The sequence below is a fragment of the Bos indicus genome, chromosome 11 (assembly GCF_029378745.1).
Source record: "Bos indicus isolate NIAB-ARS_2022 breed Sahiwal x Tharparkar chromosome 11, NIAB-ARS_B.indTharparkar_mat_pri_1.0, whole genome shotgun sequence".
Classification (NCBI taxonomy): Eukaryota; Metazoa; Chordata; class Mammalia; order Artiodactyla; family Bovidae; genus Bos; species Bos indicus.
The window spans coordinates 33,138,737-33,156,053 of record NC_091770.1 but is presented as its reverse complement, the minus strand read 5'-3'; the positions used below and the strand labels follow the sequence as shown (position 1 = coordinate 33,156,053).

General features: G+C 34.9%; 1 protein-coding gene across 21 annotated transcripts in view; it reads left to right on the top strand.

Moving 5' to 3' along the window:
* NRXN1 (neurexin 1) overlaps positions 1–17,317 on the top strand; it is a 1,219,761-nt gene that overhangs the window by 72,321 nt on the left and 1,130,123 nt on the right. The window lies entirely within an intron of this gene.

Genomic DNA, 17,317 nt, shown 5'->3' with positions numbered 1-17,317 from the left:
TGCTATTATCGCCATGCTAAGTTTAGCCTTTGATATTTTCATTCCATAATTTTAGCCTACTGTGAAATAAATGAGCAGAAAAACCAACTGCAGTAGTATGGACTCATCAAATTTCTAGAGCTAGAAAAGACTTTAGAAATGATGCAACTTACCTCCTTTTGCAAAAGAAGAAAAAGCCCAGGGGGTGAAATGACTTAACATCAACTCCTTTAATTGCAATAGAAGGAGAAGAAGAAGGTATTCTATCCCAGTCCTTTAAACTCTCTTATCATTTTGCACTTAATTTAGGATAATCAATTTGTTTGAAATCGTAACAGCTCTTTAAATGCACATTTCCTTTTCTGCATTTTGGACCCTTTGTGATTAGTGAACCTCTTCTAGTTTTTCCAACATCATCATCAGGCATGTTCCTTTAGAAAAACTTGGCTAGCTCTGGATTTTTAAATAAGAAATATTCTGTTGATGGTTTACCTGCACTGTGTGGGATATAGATTTAATTTAAGTAGTTAAAAGTAATTGTAGTATTCGGATGAAATGATAGATTTAACTAGATTTTCTCCAAAAGAAAATGTTAGAGGAGGCACATAAACATTTGAAAGCATTTTAAATGTGCTTGGGTTGAATAAGTACATTTGTTATATTTTAGAGTCCATGTAAACCTATATTGCTTTTTAAATTCAAGTGTCTTATGTCTCCATTTGATTATCAGAAATTTAAGTAATGTATCTGACTTAGTATTAGCAAAAGGTCAAAACTTAATACGGGATTAAAATGGAGGAGAACTTTTAAATAGATATTAGAAGACTGACTTCTTGAAAACAATTTTAATTATTTAAAGCAATAACTTTGAAGATAACATTGTAATAGCTCTTTTTCTTAGTTGTTGACAGCTTAATCTGATTTAGTGCCAAGCATCATAAAAGATGATCTACCAGAGCAAAACATATGGCTTGAATATATCCAACAGAGCAGTAGCTAATACAGTTATGTGTTTAGGAGAAGGTGTTATCCTGTTAAATCAAAATATATTGTTATTAACTTTTTAAACAATAGAAAGAAATTTGATTTATTAATGCAAAGCAGTTACAGTACATTTTCCAAGGAAATTGAAGTAGATTTCCCGCATCCATTAATTTCCATTACCACCCATTCATTTCTTCCCACTGGCAGCCAGTGTACTCAGGCAGCATTTGTCTCACATTTTCTATTAACTGATGTTTAGCAAATCCCACTCCCAATCTTATCAAATGATGGGCACTAAAATTTTTGGCAATCACATTAAAATAGAGATTCTAATTGGGAAGAAGTAACATAATAGTAGCACTGAATGCCTTTCTAATGTAATGCCCATTAAGATGTTCATATGCAGAAGATAGTTGAAGACTGTGCTCTTTTCCAGAGAAGATGTAACCTTTTCCTCATCATGTCTAATAAATGCCCAGGGGAAGCAAAATAATAAGGCCTTCCATTATTGTCAGAGGAAAACTAAGTAGCAGGCTAGACCTACAGGCTACAAGAATGCTGTTAATTGCAGATGTTATTAGTTTTCTGTTTTTTTTTTTAATCTATTGGGATTGGGAGAAAAGCTAGGGTGGCGCCATGCAAAAGATTTAATTGGTTTACAGGCAGCTCTGTTAAGAATTTCCCGCATCTGACATTTCTGACAGTAGCAAAGAATCATATGTATTTGTGTGTGTGTGTGTATACATACACACACACATACATATACACATTTACATGTAATTCTCTACCTATGAATAAAATGCATAAATGCTTTAGAGTTTCATGAATTTGAAATATAGTTTTAATTTTCAAAAAGTACTGAATAGTATGTGTTCAAAATAACTGGGAAATTTATAGAAAGTTAAAAATATTGTAATTAACCTCCAATTAAAATAAATTTATATTAAAAATATTAGATGAGTTTATTTGTTCATTGATATTTAAAAAAAATAATATACAAAAGCTAAAGTTGTGTCAGTTTCTTGTATCTTAAAAATCTACACTTTTAGTAAGTGTAACTTTAAATAATTGAAAATCAGAATTTTATGGGAGAGAAGACACCATGATATGAAAAAGTAATGTTAGATCCTTTATTGGCCTCATATGAGAAATTCCATATAAATGTAAAAACTGAAACTTCATATGGTTGTATAAAAAGCCTAAAACTAACATAAATACTGAGTTCCATTTTAACTAGGGAATTACATTTTTATATAAAATTTTAACATTTTTCTTATAGTACAATCTTTATTTCTTTTGACTGTATCATTGTGGTTATTCATACATAAAATGTACTAAGCTCTACTAATTTCTTATCAGCCTTGAAAACCATAGCTTTTATCTAACCAACAATCTGACATGACATCAAAGAAATCCACAAAAGATTTTACAAGTTCATAAAATCCTAGAGAAAGCAAAGCTTTTTAAACCATTCAGGCAAAAATAAATGTAATCTGGGTTATTAGGTAATCATTGTAAGCCCACTTTTGAAGTACTTAAATTTTAATAAGTCAATTAAAAACATTAATTTGAAATGAATCATTATTAAAAAAAAAGTCTATTATGCAGAAAGCTGTCAAAGAATTTTATCTGCAAGTTTGAAAGCTGAGACCTGTACAAATGATCGGTAAACATGATAAATTCTTATTTTAGGACAATGCATTATTATTCTGTTTTTATAAATTTTCTATATTAACATAACTAATATTTTCCATTCATATAGCCCCCCAAATTGTAGTGTCTTTCACTGAAATGAAACATATTAAATATATACATGTACATCATACACATGCACACATACACATTTAGAGCACATGCATTCTTATCTCCATTGTTTGATGAGAAGTACATCTCACTATGTTTTCAGCTCTTAAAACTAAAATTTTAAACTGAAAATTATATGTTTATTATTTCTTTATTATCTTTAAATGAATAACCCAGGTTCAACAAAAGCTCCCAAATATTTTGCCTATTATTTGTCTTTAACTCTCTTAAGAAAGAACATTTAGCTGTCATAGAAACATCAATAGGACTATTCCCTTTAAATGCCTTAATGGAAGTTGGAATCTGATCAGATTTAATACCTGATTTTGTAACAGTATTCTTATGTGAGAATGCACCTTAAGGTAAAAATCTACCTGAAATAAAGTAGTTTTGAACAGCTGCCACATTATAATCTCTAAAGAAAATTGGATCTAAATGAAAAGTTGTCAATCAAATTCATGTAAAATGAATGATACCTAACTGGGTTTAAAAAAAAAAAATCAATGTGCCTTTTCTTACAAACTGCAAAATTCTTTTGGAGACAGAGTGATCACAATTATTTGATACATTTTGATACTTGTAAATTAAGTTTTATTTTTAAAAAGCACACATTTGATGGAAAGGACAAATCTGTTTTCTTTTAACTGAAAGCCAGACTAACTTTTGTGTTCTCCATCTTAAAGGAAAGGTATGAACAGAATGCAGATTTCTGTGCTGCAGCATATTAACAGAATCACTGGGACCTATATATTCATTTAGTGGTCACCTGACACATATGGATTCATTTTAAAGGTGGCCGCAAGTTTCTTTCTCATTGCTTAAAATAAAATACTTCTTGCCCTTTATTTTATTTTTAGTTAGAGGATAACTGCTTTCCGTAATATATTGGTTGCCCGATAACTATGCAAATCATATATATCTATCTCCTGTCCCTCTTGAACCTCCCTCCTACCCCCACTCCCGTTGCACTCCTCTGGATTATCACAGATCACCAGGCTGAGCTTACTGTGTTATACAGCAGCATTCCACTAGCTGTTTTACATATAATAGTGCATATATGTCAATGCTAATTTCTCAATTTATCCTGTCTTCACCTTCCCCCTCTGCATTCACAAGTCCATTCTCTATGTCTGCATCTCTATTCCTGCCTTGCAAATATGTTCATCACTACCATTTTTCTAGATCCCATATTGTATTGATACACAATGTTTGTTTTTCTTTTTCTGACTTGACTTCACTCTGTATAACAGGCTCTAGGTTCATCCACTTCAGTTCAACTGATTCACATTTGTTCCTTTTTATGGCTGAGTAACATTCCATTGTATATATGTACCACAGCTTCTTTCTCCATTCATCTATTGATGAACATCTAGGTTGACTCTTTGACATTAATCACAGCAAGATTTTATTTGACCTACCGACTAGAGTAATGGAAATAAAAGCAAAAATAAATAGATGGGACCTAATTAAACTTGAAAGCTTTTTTACAGTGCAGGAAACCATAAACAAGATAGCTTAACTGTAACCAAGAAAAGACAACATCAGAATGAGAGAAAATAATTGACGCTTAATTTTAAATGGGACTTGGAATGACAGAAAGTTTGAAGTGATTAATAAGATAAGGGTTTTTTCTTGGTGTGGTCTGAACTTGCTAACTGAATGGACAATTTCAAATGTATTAATAGTTCAGATGACAAAGATTTTGTAATGATTCCTGATGAAATACCATAACAGGATCTTAGTATTTTCATTCCCAATTCTTTTGCATACTAAACAGAAAGAGATTCTGATGAGTGGATTGCTCTTTTTTTTTTTTTATCAAGAGAACAGCAGTGGAATTTATTTGGTCTGGAGCTCAGATTAAACTGGCATGATGCTGAGTGCAGGGATTGGATAATTCATTAAATAAATTTTCATTGTCAAATATTTACAAGGCATTGTATACGGTGAACAGAAAGAGCCTCAAAACTATTTAATAAATAGAAGAGAGCCATTGATTCAAACATAAACTTTCTTTGGGAAGACGTAATTTTTCATTAACAAACTAGAGGTGCCTGTTTAACAGTAAAGCCCTATTCAGTCTCTCTGCTACTTTATATAACTGTCGGGGGGAAAATCACCATATATTGACTTTTAAGACATCCATGTGAGTGCCTGTGTGTCCCCCATTTATTCAGACTGGCAGTATCTCCATTAATAATGATCACTGAAGAATTCCTGTGTCACATGTTTGTAATCACATAGTTCAGTCCTCTATGCTTGTAAGATGAAATAATTAAGAGAAATTATAAATAAGACTGTTGGAGAACAGATGGGGCAAGTACTACTTAATAAAGATGAATTAGAGGAATTGTAGTATATTTTCACACTGTAAGATGTCTTCGGGAGATGAAAGAAAGAAGGGGAAAGAGAAAGGAATAAAGAAGGAAAGTGAGAGACAGAAAAGGAAGCAAGGCTGTCATGAAGTCAGGTGAGAAGGAAAGTACAAAGGGAAGAATGTAGTCATTCTCCTTCAGATAGATTGGGTCTGGGCCATTACTTTCTTCAATATTGGAACAATCTTAATGGATAAGAGCATCCAGGCAGGTGCTGTGGTGAAGTTAAAATCAACAGATTAATGTGGCAATTCCTAGTCAGATGTGTCAGATGTAAGTACAGCAAAAGAGTTCTGCACTTGCAGCATATGCTACTGTCAATGTAGTATACAAATAAGGCTAAACTCATTTACTCTTAATGTGAAGGGAACAGAATTTCTTTTCCTTGGGAAAAAATATGTTGTGAAATAATTATTTACATAACCTATCTTAGAGAGACATTCTGTAATTTCAGATAACAGGATTAAGCCATCTTTGTACATTTCTGATTATTTTGGCTATGTTTTGCCTCTTTCATGCCTTTGACAGGGCTGAGTAGGCAGAACTTATTCTGGTTGACTGATAATGAGCAAAATCTTAGGAAGAATTCACCTGTGGTTTGAGAATTGCGGTCATGTGGGAGCAAAAGATTAACATACTAACTGGTATACTTGATTTCTTGATGAAGCTTAAATTGTTTTTACAGTCAACACTCATGAAAATTTGAAAATACTGAAGACAGAATCTATAGCAGAAATAGAATTTCTGAGCAAACTAATGGTTAAGTCACTACTGACACAAGAAAGCAAACTTAAGACAGTGAGATCCGGCCAAGGTTGTGAAGCTTGTGGGGTGGGTCCTAGTGGCTTGAACACAGTTCCTTTGGGAAATCAAAGTAAACAAAATTGGGTTTATGAATACAAAGGAAACTTAACAAATTTAGAAGCTGATGTATGGACATTTAAATTTCAATTTCCATGGTGCTACTAAAAGATTCTCCATCCCTGAATTGCTCCGGTATTTTAAAGCGCTTGCATAAAGTTTGCCTGGCAACTATGAAGAAAGAAACAGTGACCTCAGGGGAGAGTGAGAAAGATACTCAGACTTCTAGTTGGAAGGCGGGTATGAGAAACAGTGATAGAGGTAATTACAAGCTGAAGGGAGACAGGCCTTTTGTTAATATTAACTACAGAAACACCCTAATTGTGGAACAAAACAGAGGTATAGAATATGTTCCAATATTATTTTATATAAGTATGAGGAACTCTCAATATAAGTTAAGATGAGAGTATTTAAAAAAAAAAAAAAGATGAGAGTATTTTGTTACCTTAGGAAATAGTCAGTAGAATTTTCAGAATCACTTCTTTATATGTTAAAAAGGTTCTTTAAGGGCAAATGCCAGCTTGTTCTCCAAATGCTTTAGATGTCTTACATTGCCTTTTATTTTTAAAAATTTAATTTCTGTTTTTTCTTTTTTAACCATCAAGCCTACTTGGAAATTGTCTTCAGCTATAATTAATAACTATTAAAATTTTGTAGATTCTCAAATGTAGCAGATGATATATATAAGAATAAACCCTCCTCCGTGGAAAATATGTTTGTCCCTATGTAGACACAGTGAATTATTTTTCTTCCTAGGAAAGGAATTAATAAAACCTCCCTTTACTGACTGTGATTTAGTACCGCAAATGCCCAGAGTATGGATCACCATTCTATACCATTTATCCTCAAGTAGACACCAACCTCAGTACTAGAATTATGGGGCAATATGTGTGATCTGACTTAGTATATTATTTAGCTTTTCTCCATATGGTATGCTGCTGCTGCTGCTAAGTTGCTTCAGTCATGTCCAACTCTGTGCGACCCCATAGACGGCAGCCCACCAGGCTCCCCCATCCCTGGGATTCTCCAGGCAAGAACACTGGAGTGGGTTGCCATTTCCTTCTCCAATGCATGAAAGTGAAAAGTCAAAGTGAAAAGTGAAAGTGAAGTTGCTCAGTTGTGTCCGACTCTTTGTGACCCCATGGACTGCAGCCTACCAGGCTCCTCTGTCCATGGGATTTTCCAGACAAGAGTACTGAAGTGGGTTGCCATTGACTTCTCTCCAAATGGTATAGCTGAATCCAAATTTATCATATTATATTCTTTCTTTTTAATATATCTGTCTAGAATTTACATAATCCTGTAGCTACATGTATAACTTTGTTCATAACCAATAGCCATATGAATTAGATCAATAGCTGCACCCTTGAGCGATATAGATGAATTATATAAAACGAGTGATGAATCCAGCTTATATGTAACTTTTTCTTGATAGTGGTTTTTAGTGTTTATTCCTTAAAGTGTTGTCCAGGAAGCAGAAACATCAACATCACTTGAGATTTTGTTAAAGATGCAGAATCTTAATGTTCAACCCATTCATACTGAAAAACAATCTACATTTTATCAAGCTATTCCAGAAATTTGTACACATGTTATATTTGGAAGATATGTACTAGATAATTGGCCAGAATCAAGGGTAAACATTTAAAAATAAATTTTAAATTAATTATCAGTGAAAGCAATTATGATAAGTGGGAAAGACATACATAAACACATCAAGAGTATACCAGGTCTTAGGGTCAGAATGAAACTGAGAAAGAAAATTGGAATTTGGCACAAAACTTGAAGACAAAAGTAAACTCATAATAAGTTCTTAATATGTGAATGGGGTAGGGGAAGAGATGTGGGAAGGCTGCTTGTGGCTGGAATTTTACAGAGATAAATAACCTGGATGGATTGGAATTATGAAGACGTTGGAAAGAATGAACATACCATACAAAGGAAATGATTTTTGTATATAAGTACAAAGTAATTATGATATGTTTTCACTTATGAGTTAATATGTACAGAATATTAAAGATTGTTAGTAACTGGGGATTTACATCTAATCACAGCAAATCTTTTATATATATATATTGATTTGTCTCCAACACATCAGACAGGAAGAAAAATTCACTGTGATGTTATTGTTGTTAGTTGCTAAGTTATGTCCAACTCTTTTGCGACCCCATGGACTGCAGCTTGCCAGGCTCCTATGTCCATGGGATTTACCAGGCAAGAATATTGGAATAGGTTGCCGTTTCTTTCTCCAGGGCATCTTCCCGACCCAGGGATTGAACCAGCATCTCCTGCTTGGCAGGCGGATTCCTTATCATTGAGCACCTGGGAAGCCCCCTGTGATGTTATCTGCAGCTAAAGAGCTGAGCCCCAGTGCTCTCTAGGAATGGAAGCTTTACACCCTATGTGCTAAAGAAATGATGGTGGACAAACCATGGCTCAAACACAAACTCTATTTAGATATGTAACTTAAATTTTATCCTCTCTTATAAATTTAAACCTTTAAACCTCCATCTGCCTGTGGTTTTACAGCTTAGAATTATTGTAAGATTTAAGTAACAGTGTGTATAAATCACTTGGCATGGGTTAAACATACAGGTTATGGTAATTTTCATTATTTATTAAAAATCTTATAGCAGCACAGACCCTTGAGTATGTTTGGAATACATTTTGGCACAGTTGAAAATTTCATAGAATCAGTATTTTTAATTTGTCTAGGTTTTTTTTTAAATCAAAAGAAGCATTCTTTTAGAAGGAACATATAATTTCATCGCTACCAGTTAAAGAAGTATTTATTCTAATCTTGGGTAATGCAGTGATAATAAAATCTGTTTAAGTTTTGGAAACCTATACAGGGCTTTTTATCCTAACAGAAACTAAGACTCTGGTTCCCAAAATGACACCCTGCAAGGAAGGATAGTATCCTGAAACAGTAAGGATGTACCAGATTTCAAATATTATGCTTGACTTATTATGTTCTTATAAAAAGGAAGACAATAAGTGAATATAGTGAAAAACAATGTCAATGTCCAAATGGAATTCTTTTTTATCATTAAAAAAAATTCAACAACTGTGTCTTTGGAAAGCGGTTTGCTTTCCCAAAATCATAGTGATTTACTCTCACCTAATCACATTTCTTTGGAGAAGGCAATGGCACTCCACTCCAGTACTCTTGCCTGGAAAATCCCATGGATGGAGGAGCCTGGTAGGCTGCAGTCCATGGGGTCCATAAGAGTCGGACACGACTGAGCGACTTCACTTTCACTTTTCACTTTCACGCATTGGAGAAGGAAATGGCAACCCACTCCACTGTTCTTGCCTGGAGAATCCCAGGGACGGGGGAGCCTGGTGGGCCGCCGTCTGTGGGGTCGCACAGAGTCAGACATGACTGAAGCGACTTAGCAGCAGCAGCAGCAATCACATTTCTTGGAGAAGGCAATGGCACCCCACTCCAGTACTATTGCCTGGAAAATCCCATGGATGGAGGAGCCTGGTTAACTGCAGTCCATGGCGTCTTTAAGAGTCAGACACAACTGAGTGATTTCACTTTGACTTTTCACTTTCATGCATTGGAGAAGGAAATGGCAACCCACTCCAGTATTCTTGCCTAGAGAATCCCAGGGATGGGGGAGCCTGGTGGGCTTCCGTCTATGGGGTCGCACAGAGTCGGACAGACTGAAGCGACTTAGCAGCAGCAGCAGCAGCAGCAATCACATTTCTACTCTATTTTAACTTTATGAAATGTTGAAAATGTATCTAGAGAAGCACTGTAGAGGAAGGGAGAATTTGAGTTTAAGCATTTTGAAACCACTCCATACTGATTCTATCCTAAGGATTCTCAAGTATCATAATAATTCACATTTCTCTGCATGCCATTTCTGTCATCAGTGTCCAGAAGAAACTTGGAATCTAGAACTGAATCCTGATCCTTAAGGGATAACTCTTTCTAGATTCAGTTTTCTTATTTGTAAAGGGTCCATTATAACATACACTCAAGCCAGTCTACAGGTGTACTGAGAAAAATGAATGTAATGGACATGAAACAGTATTTATAGTTCTGTCAATGGACAGATCATTTTGAAAGGTCATATATCCATATCAGCACACATGTAAATAATGAGTAGTCAAATGATGCATCCTCATTTGTCCCAAATATATGTTAGCTAATTTTTACAAAAAACTTACTTAAGTTATATACTACTCACCTGAAAATCACAACTGTAGGACAAATTTAAGGATTAAAAGAGACATGTTTACACTATATTTTTTTATATCAGATTTTTACTTTTAAGCTACTAGTCAATTTGTACACATTTAATAAAAAATGGCAGTTTTCTTGGAATATACATGTGTGTTTTTTTGTTTGTGTTTGCTCTTGTTGTTTATACTGTTTTGGCTAAACATCTAAATCTAGCCTGCTAGCATACTAGAAATTACATTTACAAGAAACAGAATCTGTTTTGTGTTTTTCAAATATGTTTAACTATAAATTATTTCATTTGGGAAGTAATCTTTACAAAGTTATTTGCAAATATATATTCTGTGCATTTAAATGTATAATAGTGTCAGAATATGGCAGGTGGGCTTACTAAGAGCTAACTTAGTCTCAAAAAGTCTTGTGTTTACAAAACTATGTGTAGATTGCTGAGTCAACAAACAATAAGAAGGAACCCTCTCTTGTGAATCAGCATGAAGTATTCTGGAAATAGTCTCTATAATTCTTCTTAATGATTATAGAGAAGATATGCTGTATTAAAAAACACTTTTTCTATTGATTTTTTTCCTGTTTATTTATAGAATTTATTCTATATATAAAAATAAACACAAATATTTAATAGGGAAAATAGTACAAACTTTCAGTTATATGATGAATAAAGTTTAAGGGTCTAATGAAAAGTATGGTGACTGTAGTTGATAATGACAATACCACATTGTATTACTGAAGTTTGAGAATCTGCCAGACTATTTTCTGAAGAAGCTGCACTAGTTTACGTTCTAATAAGCAATTTATGAGATCTCCAATTTCTCCAAATCCTCACCAGTACTTGTATTTCTGTCTTTTTTAGTATACTGGTATCAAAGCTAGACAAAGGAATTTAAATAAGAGAAAATTATAGACCAGTATTTCTCATAAATAAAGATGCAAAAATTCTAAACAGTTTGACAAATGTAGACCAACAATATGACACTACATCATTGCTAACTAGATTTAGAGTGCAATGTTGGTTTAACGTTTGGAAATGATTCACTGCAAATAATTATATTAGTAAACTGAACAAGAACATGAAATCATATGATCACCTCAATAGGTATTATAAAAGAAATCATTTGACAATATATAACATCCATTTCTGATTTAAGCAAATAAGCAACCAGACCCCCCCACCAAAAAAAAAACAACAAACTCACAGCAAAACAAGAAATGGAAGAAAATTCCTTCAGTCTGATAAAAAACAGTTATGGAAAACCCAGGGTGGAGATCATACTTAATGATGAAATACTGACTGCTTGCTCTTCCCCTAAGATGAGGCAGGATGCCCACTCTCCTTCCCCACTCAGATGTATTGAAGTACTATTGACATACAAAATGTAATATATTTGAAGTATGTGGTGTGATGATTTGATACATATGTACATTGTTGAAGGATACCCACAATTGAGTTAATGCATCTATCACCTGCCATAGTTACATTACTTGTGTGTGTGAGAATGCTTAAGATCTAGTCTTTTAGCAAACTTCAGTAATACAATGTGGTATTGTCATTATCAACTACAGTCACCATACTTTTCATTAGACCCTTAAACTTTATTCATCGTATAACTGAAAGTTTGTACTCTTTTACCTATCTGTCCCTGTGTCCTCCTCCCCACTGCCCCTAACAAGCACTGTTCTTTGTTTCTATGAGCTTAACTAGTTTTTGTAGATCTCCACATAGAAGTGATACCATGCAGTATTTGACTTTCTCTGCCTGGCTTATTTCACTTGATATAATGGCCTCTATGTTCAGCCATGTTGTCCTCAATGACAGGAGTTTCTTTTAAGGTTAGATAATATGTGATACACATATCACATTTTCTTTAAGGAATGTTTATACACTTGGCACTTTTATTCAACATTGCACTGAATGTTCTAGCCAGGATAATTAGATAAGAAAAATAAATAAATGATATCCAATATGAATATGATGGGTTACAGTCCATGGGGTAACAAAGAGTCAGACACAACTGAGCAACTAGTACTTTTATACAATATGAAAGGAAGAAATATAACTATCTGTACTTGCAGATTTTAGTATCTTGAATACAGAAAATCCTAAGGAAATCACTGACACATACACACAGACACTCATGTGCATGCACGATCAGCTGTATCTGACTCTTTGTGACCCCACAGACTGCAGCCTGTTAGGCTCCACCCTCCATGAAATTTTCCAGGCAGGGATACTGGAGTGGGATGCCATTGCCTTCTCCAGAGGATCTTCCCAACCCGGGGATCGAACTTGCTTCTTCTGCATTGACAGGTGGATTCTTTATCACTGAGGGACCTGGGAAGCACAGACACTCATACAGACACAAATGCTATTAGAACTAATGAGTTCAACAAGGTTGCAGGATATAAGATCAGTATATGAAGATTAGTTGTTTTTCTATAGCATAGATTATTATAGAATGGTAACAAACAGTCTGAAGTTGAATTTAAAAAGCAAGTATCTACAGTAGCATCTGCCAGTGATAGGTTTTTTAAGGACATGTTTCTAGCAGAAAGCGTAAAGAATGAATGCAAGCTATCAGTTTAGAAATAGTACTTATGTTAACTTTTGAGAGCTGGAATGAAGGCCTAGAGATCCTACTTGACAAAAGCCACTATTTGAGAGTACCCTGGTGCTTACACTTATATCTAAAACAGTGCTGAGTACACTGTGAACTGCAAAGCGCAGAATGTTTCTTTGCAGCTGTCTTCCGTGTTGAACATGGCAGCCTCCTATTCTCTTGACCGTATTTCCTGATTGGCGTATTTCCAGCTATTTCAGGAAAACAGTGCCATTTCCAGGACTGAGCTCTTAGGGGAAAAAGAGAAAAGAACCTTTGGCCCAGAAAGACAGCTACTCAGGACAGTTGAGCAAGACAAGTAAATAGAGGATTCTGATCTCTAGTATTTTCTTAAATAAATATTGCGAGTTACTTCTGAAGTGGGGAGGGAGGAATAGAAAGGTCCCACAACAAAAACAAAACTTTGGGCTTCTTTCTTCTTCATTTCTAAAAAGTTTTCCACTGTTCCCAGTGGATATTGGAAACAGTTGTAAGCTACCAAACTTCAGGGCCAGAATGATAGTTTATGTTACCAGTTGTTTTAGATGTCATTTAAAATTTAGTTTTATTTAATATGGGCAAGAGTCATAAAAAATGATTCACAGAAGGACTTGATACTTATGGGTCCTTATACTTATGAGAAAAATTAGAGACACTTTTCTGTCCTGGATTAAACAAAGAATAAAAATCCTTTAGTTTTAAGAATTTAAAACTTTGGCCTGAATTAGTTCACATATTTTGTACATATGATAAGGCAATAGTAAAAGGCTATCATTCATTGACTGTTAATGTTATGCCAGGCAGATTGCAAATGTACATTAGAGCATAGTTTCTCAGCTTATTGTTTTTATTGATATTTGGGGGTTGCATCATTTTGCTTATGGGAGCTATTCTGTGCATCTCAGTGTGTTTAGCAGTATCCTTGACCTTCACTCACTAGATGCCAGTAACATCCCCTCCTGGTTATGAGAATCAAAAATGCTGTATGGGAGCTAATCCCCTTTGACTGAGAACTTTATAACCTCACCACAGATTTAATAACATTTAATATTATGATTCCCCCTTTATACCCCTCTCCCCAAAAAAGAAGCCAGGATAGTTTAAATAGCTTGCTCAAGGTCACTTAGCTAATAAGTACCAGAGCCAAAATTTGAAACCAATCTTATTTTGATGCCTGAGTGCATCATTCTGACCCCTAAATCCTCCTCCTGAATTCTTATTCTTGATCCCACAATAGGAGTTTACACAGGGGCACAGATCTTAAGAGAGAAGTATTATCCAAAGAAGCCATGACAATAACTACTCTGATATTCCAAGTTTAAATAATGGTTTGACTAACATTTTTGTACCCCACACACCCTCATTGCATCTTTCATGTCATTCTTCTCACTTCTTATTAAAAGATAGTAAGGTATCATGGTGAAAGTGTGGATTCTGGAGTCAGACTATTTGTGTTTGAATCCATACTGTGTTTCTAATAGCTGAGTGATTTGGGAAAGGACACTTGTCTATATCAGCAAGTCCCTACATGTATAAATTGGCTAATAGTAGTGCCTCCACATAGAGTTTGTGCTCGGATGAGATGAGATATCATAATTAAAACATTTAGAACACTTAATGAAACACGAGCTCTGTAATGGTTAAATCTTAGTTTTCAGATATATTCATTTTAAGCCTATTACCTTACTAAGCAGGTTACTGGAAGTATGTACATATACATATATATGTATTTGTATATATATCAGTCTTGCTTTGCTATAAGAACTAGCTAAACATCTCTTCTAATGCCTAGGAAGGATCTGAGTTTCTAGGGCAGAGATAGCCACTGGTTCTCCAACACTGTTTTCCCTACATGCTATTTTGGTAGCTTAGCTGTTGCCAGGCAGGTCTCTAGGGAAACGTTGGTCCTGTACCTCAATCTACAGAACTGGCCGGGAAGCTACAGATTTCATTCGTTTATATAGTCAGTCATTTGACCCTCAAATTATTATCACTTTCTATTCCCCAGATTCTGTGCCAAGTGCTGGATGAGAATGAAATATTGCCTTTCCTCTAAAGGTGTTCTCAGGAGATATAAAAACCAGCTCTGTCATATCCATCCAGTGAGATTACTTTCAAATCTCAATTCAGCCATTATCTTGCTGTTTGGCTATAAACCAGTTGCTTAACCTCTCTGTGTTATTCCCTTGTATATAAAAATGCCACAATAATAGTTGTTTCCTGGGGTGGTTGCAGTAGATGAGATGATATGTACAAACTACACAGTGTCTTTCCAACCCTTAGGGTAAGTGTGTGCTGAATGGTAAATTCTGTTTTTGGCTCCTGTGTGCCAGTCTTGGAATAAATAGTAAAAAAACAAAAAACAAACAAAAGAAACTATGTGAGAACTTCCAGTTTGACATCGAATATCAAGCCAGGTTGGGGGAGTGGCCCAAGTGGCCACAGAACTTACACTGAGTTTTGTCTAGTGTATCAAGACACACTGGTGCATCCAAAGATGTTCTCAGATTGAAAAGAGCGTTATGCCTTCTTATTGCCATTTAATGTGGTAGAAAACAATCTGGGTTGAAGAAAGGGGTATGTTTATCCAAATACATACCCTCATTCAGTCTCTGAAACTTTTCCTATGATGTTAAACTCATTGATATCTTTCATGCTCAACACCTTTGACAATTATTCCGAGACTTTATAAAGTTGGTTTTTAAATCAACTATTCTAAATGTATTTGCCTCCTAATTATATTCAAAATTTGTAGGCAGGAAACATGCTTTCTATTTTTCTAGTATCTTATAGCACCCAGCATAGCATCTTTTATATAGCAGTGTTAGATTAATATATATTAATTTATTGGTCAAAAACTGTAATTTGAAAAATCAGTGAATTTTGCTGATTTAGGAGAAAGTTTAGGAGAAACTTACTTGTCTTCCTCTAATTTCTCTTGTTATATAGCCAATAGTTATATTTATTTATGATCCTGTCATAGCTTTAGGGAACCTTTGAGAAGCTTTCATATATAGTTTACTAATAAAATTCACTTTTAAACTGGCATATTTGCAAGCTCACTTTAAAAAAAAAATACTACTTTAAAATTTTCCTCTTCAAGAAGGAACATGATGGCTAAATAGATTATCACATTAAATGTGGTGTAACCAGCACTTACAGAGTTTAACTCCTCTATAATTACTCTCTGAACTGCACTGAAGAGCTGTAATGTACACTGCTGGGGGCAGTCAGGCCCAAGCCTTGCCTCTCCTGTTTTTTATTTACTAACTGTTTTGTGAACTATGATTTTCATCCTTTTCACAACCTCTCTGGTATATAATTATTTTCAGCCTCTACTTTATATCTCTGATTGTATGAGTAGTGGCTTCAGTCAACTATGGAATAAAATGCTACTTCCCTAGCTAGACCATTATGTGTGTATGAGAGAGAGAGAGAGAAAGAGAATGAATATGAATGAGAATGAAAGCAGTAACACTCTTGCACCTGGCTCCTTCCCTTTGTTCTCTTTCCACAGCTGTCTCCTCCCCATCTCCACCCCACTTCACCATACATGTGAGTACCCCTTAAATCAGTCTTCATGGCTAAGTCAGTTTACTTTCCATTTCAAAACTCCTGGGACCATCCTGATCCAGTCAGGTGCCATCAGGTCTCTCATTTTGCCCTGGTGCTCTGATGGTGAATCTTGGTTTTAGATTCACAGAGAATCGCAAACTTTTCTTTGCAATGAAGCTCCTACCAAGTACCCAATTTATAGATATACTCTGTCTTAGTCTTAGTTCCCAGTTTATGAGCACTGAAATTCAACCTTAAATCCCAAGCCTTAGGACCAAACCCCTTTTGCCATAAGTCCCTGCTACTGCTTTCTTGCCAGCGCCTCTCTTCTGAAATTCTGCCCACTTTATACTACTAAACTCCTTATAGCACCACCTACTCATCTGTGTTTCCTTTCCAGTTCTGCTGGACCTTTCTCAAGTACTTGCTCCAACCAAGGGCATCGGTCAATGCCTCCATTTCTGGATGCCCCTTATCTACTCCATACACTGCTAAATCAGTCCTACATCATGCTCTTTGTGAGTAACGTTTATATCAACTGAAGTTATCTCTGCAAGCTCTATAGTGAAAACAAAGTGTTGACAGCAACATGTAGGCAGTTTGGGGATTGAAATCTCATAAAATAATGGTCCATATAATCCCATTCTTTCAAAAGAATTGGCAGAGTAGCTTTAAGATAATTGTATTAGATTGGAGTTCAACAATAGTGTTATGCTGTGATTTTTTATTTTCATTTTGAAAAATAAAACATATCATGACATAAGTATGCTGTGATATAATGAACATAATGAGAGAAATTTGATGATATATAATGTATAGCTTGTATATATCATTTCTCCTCAGGTAGAGGAAGAAATGATTAACTTCATTAAAATGAAGGGGAATGTGAGCTAAGGACTTCTTAAATATAATGCCTAGAAACTATTGATCCAGCTGTTTAAAAGTTGCTGCTA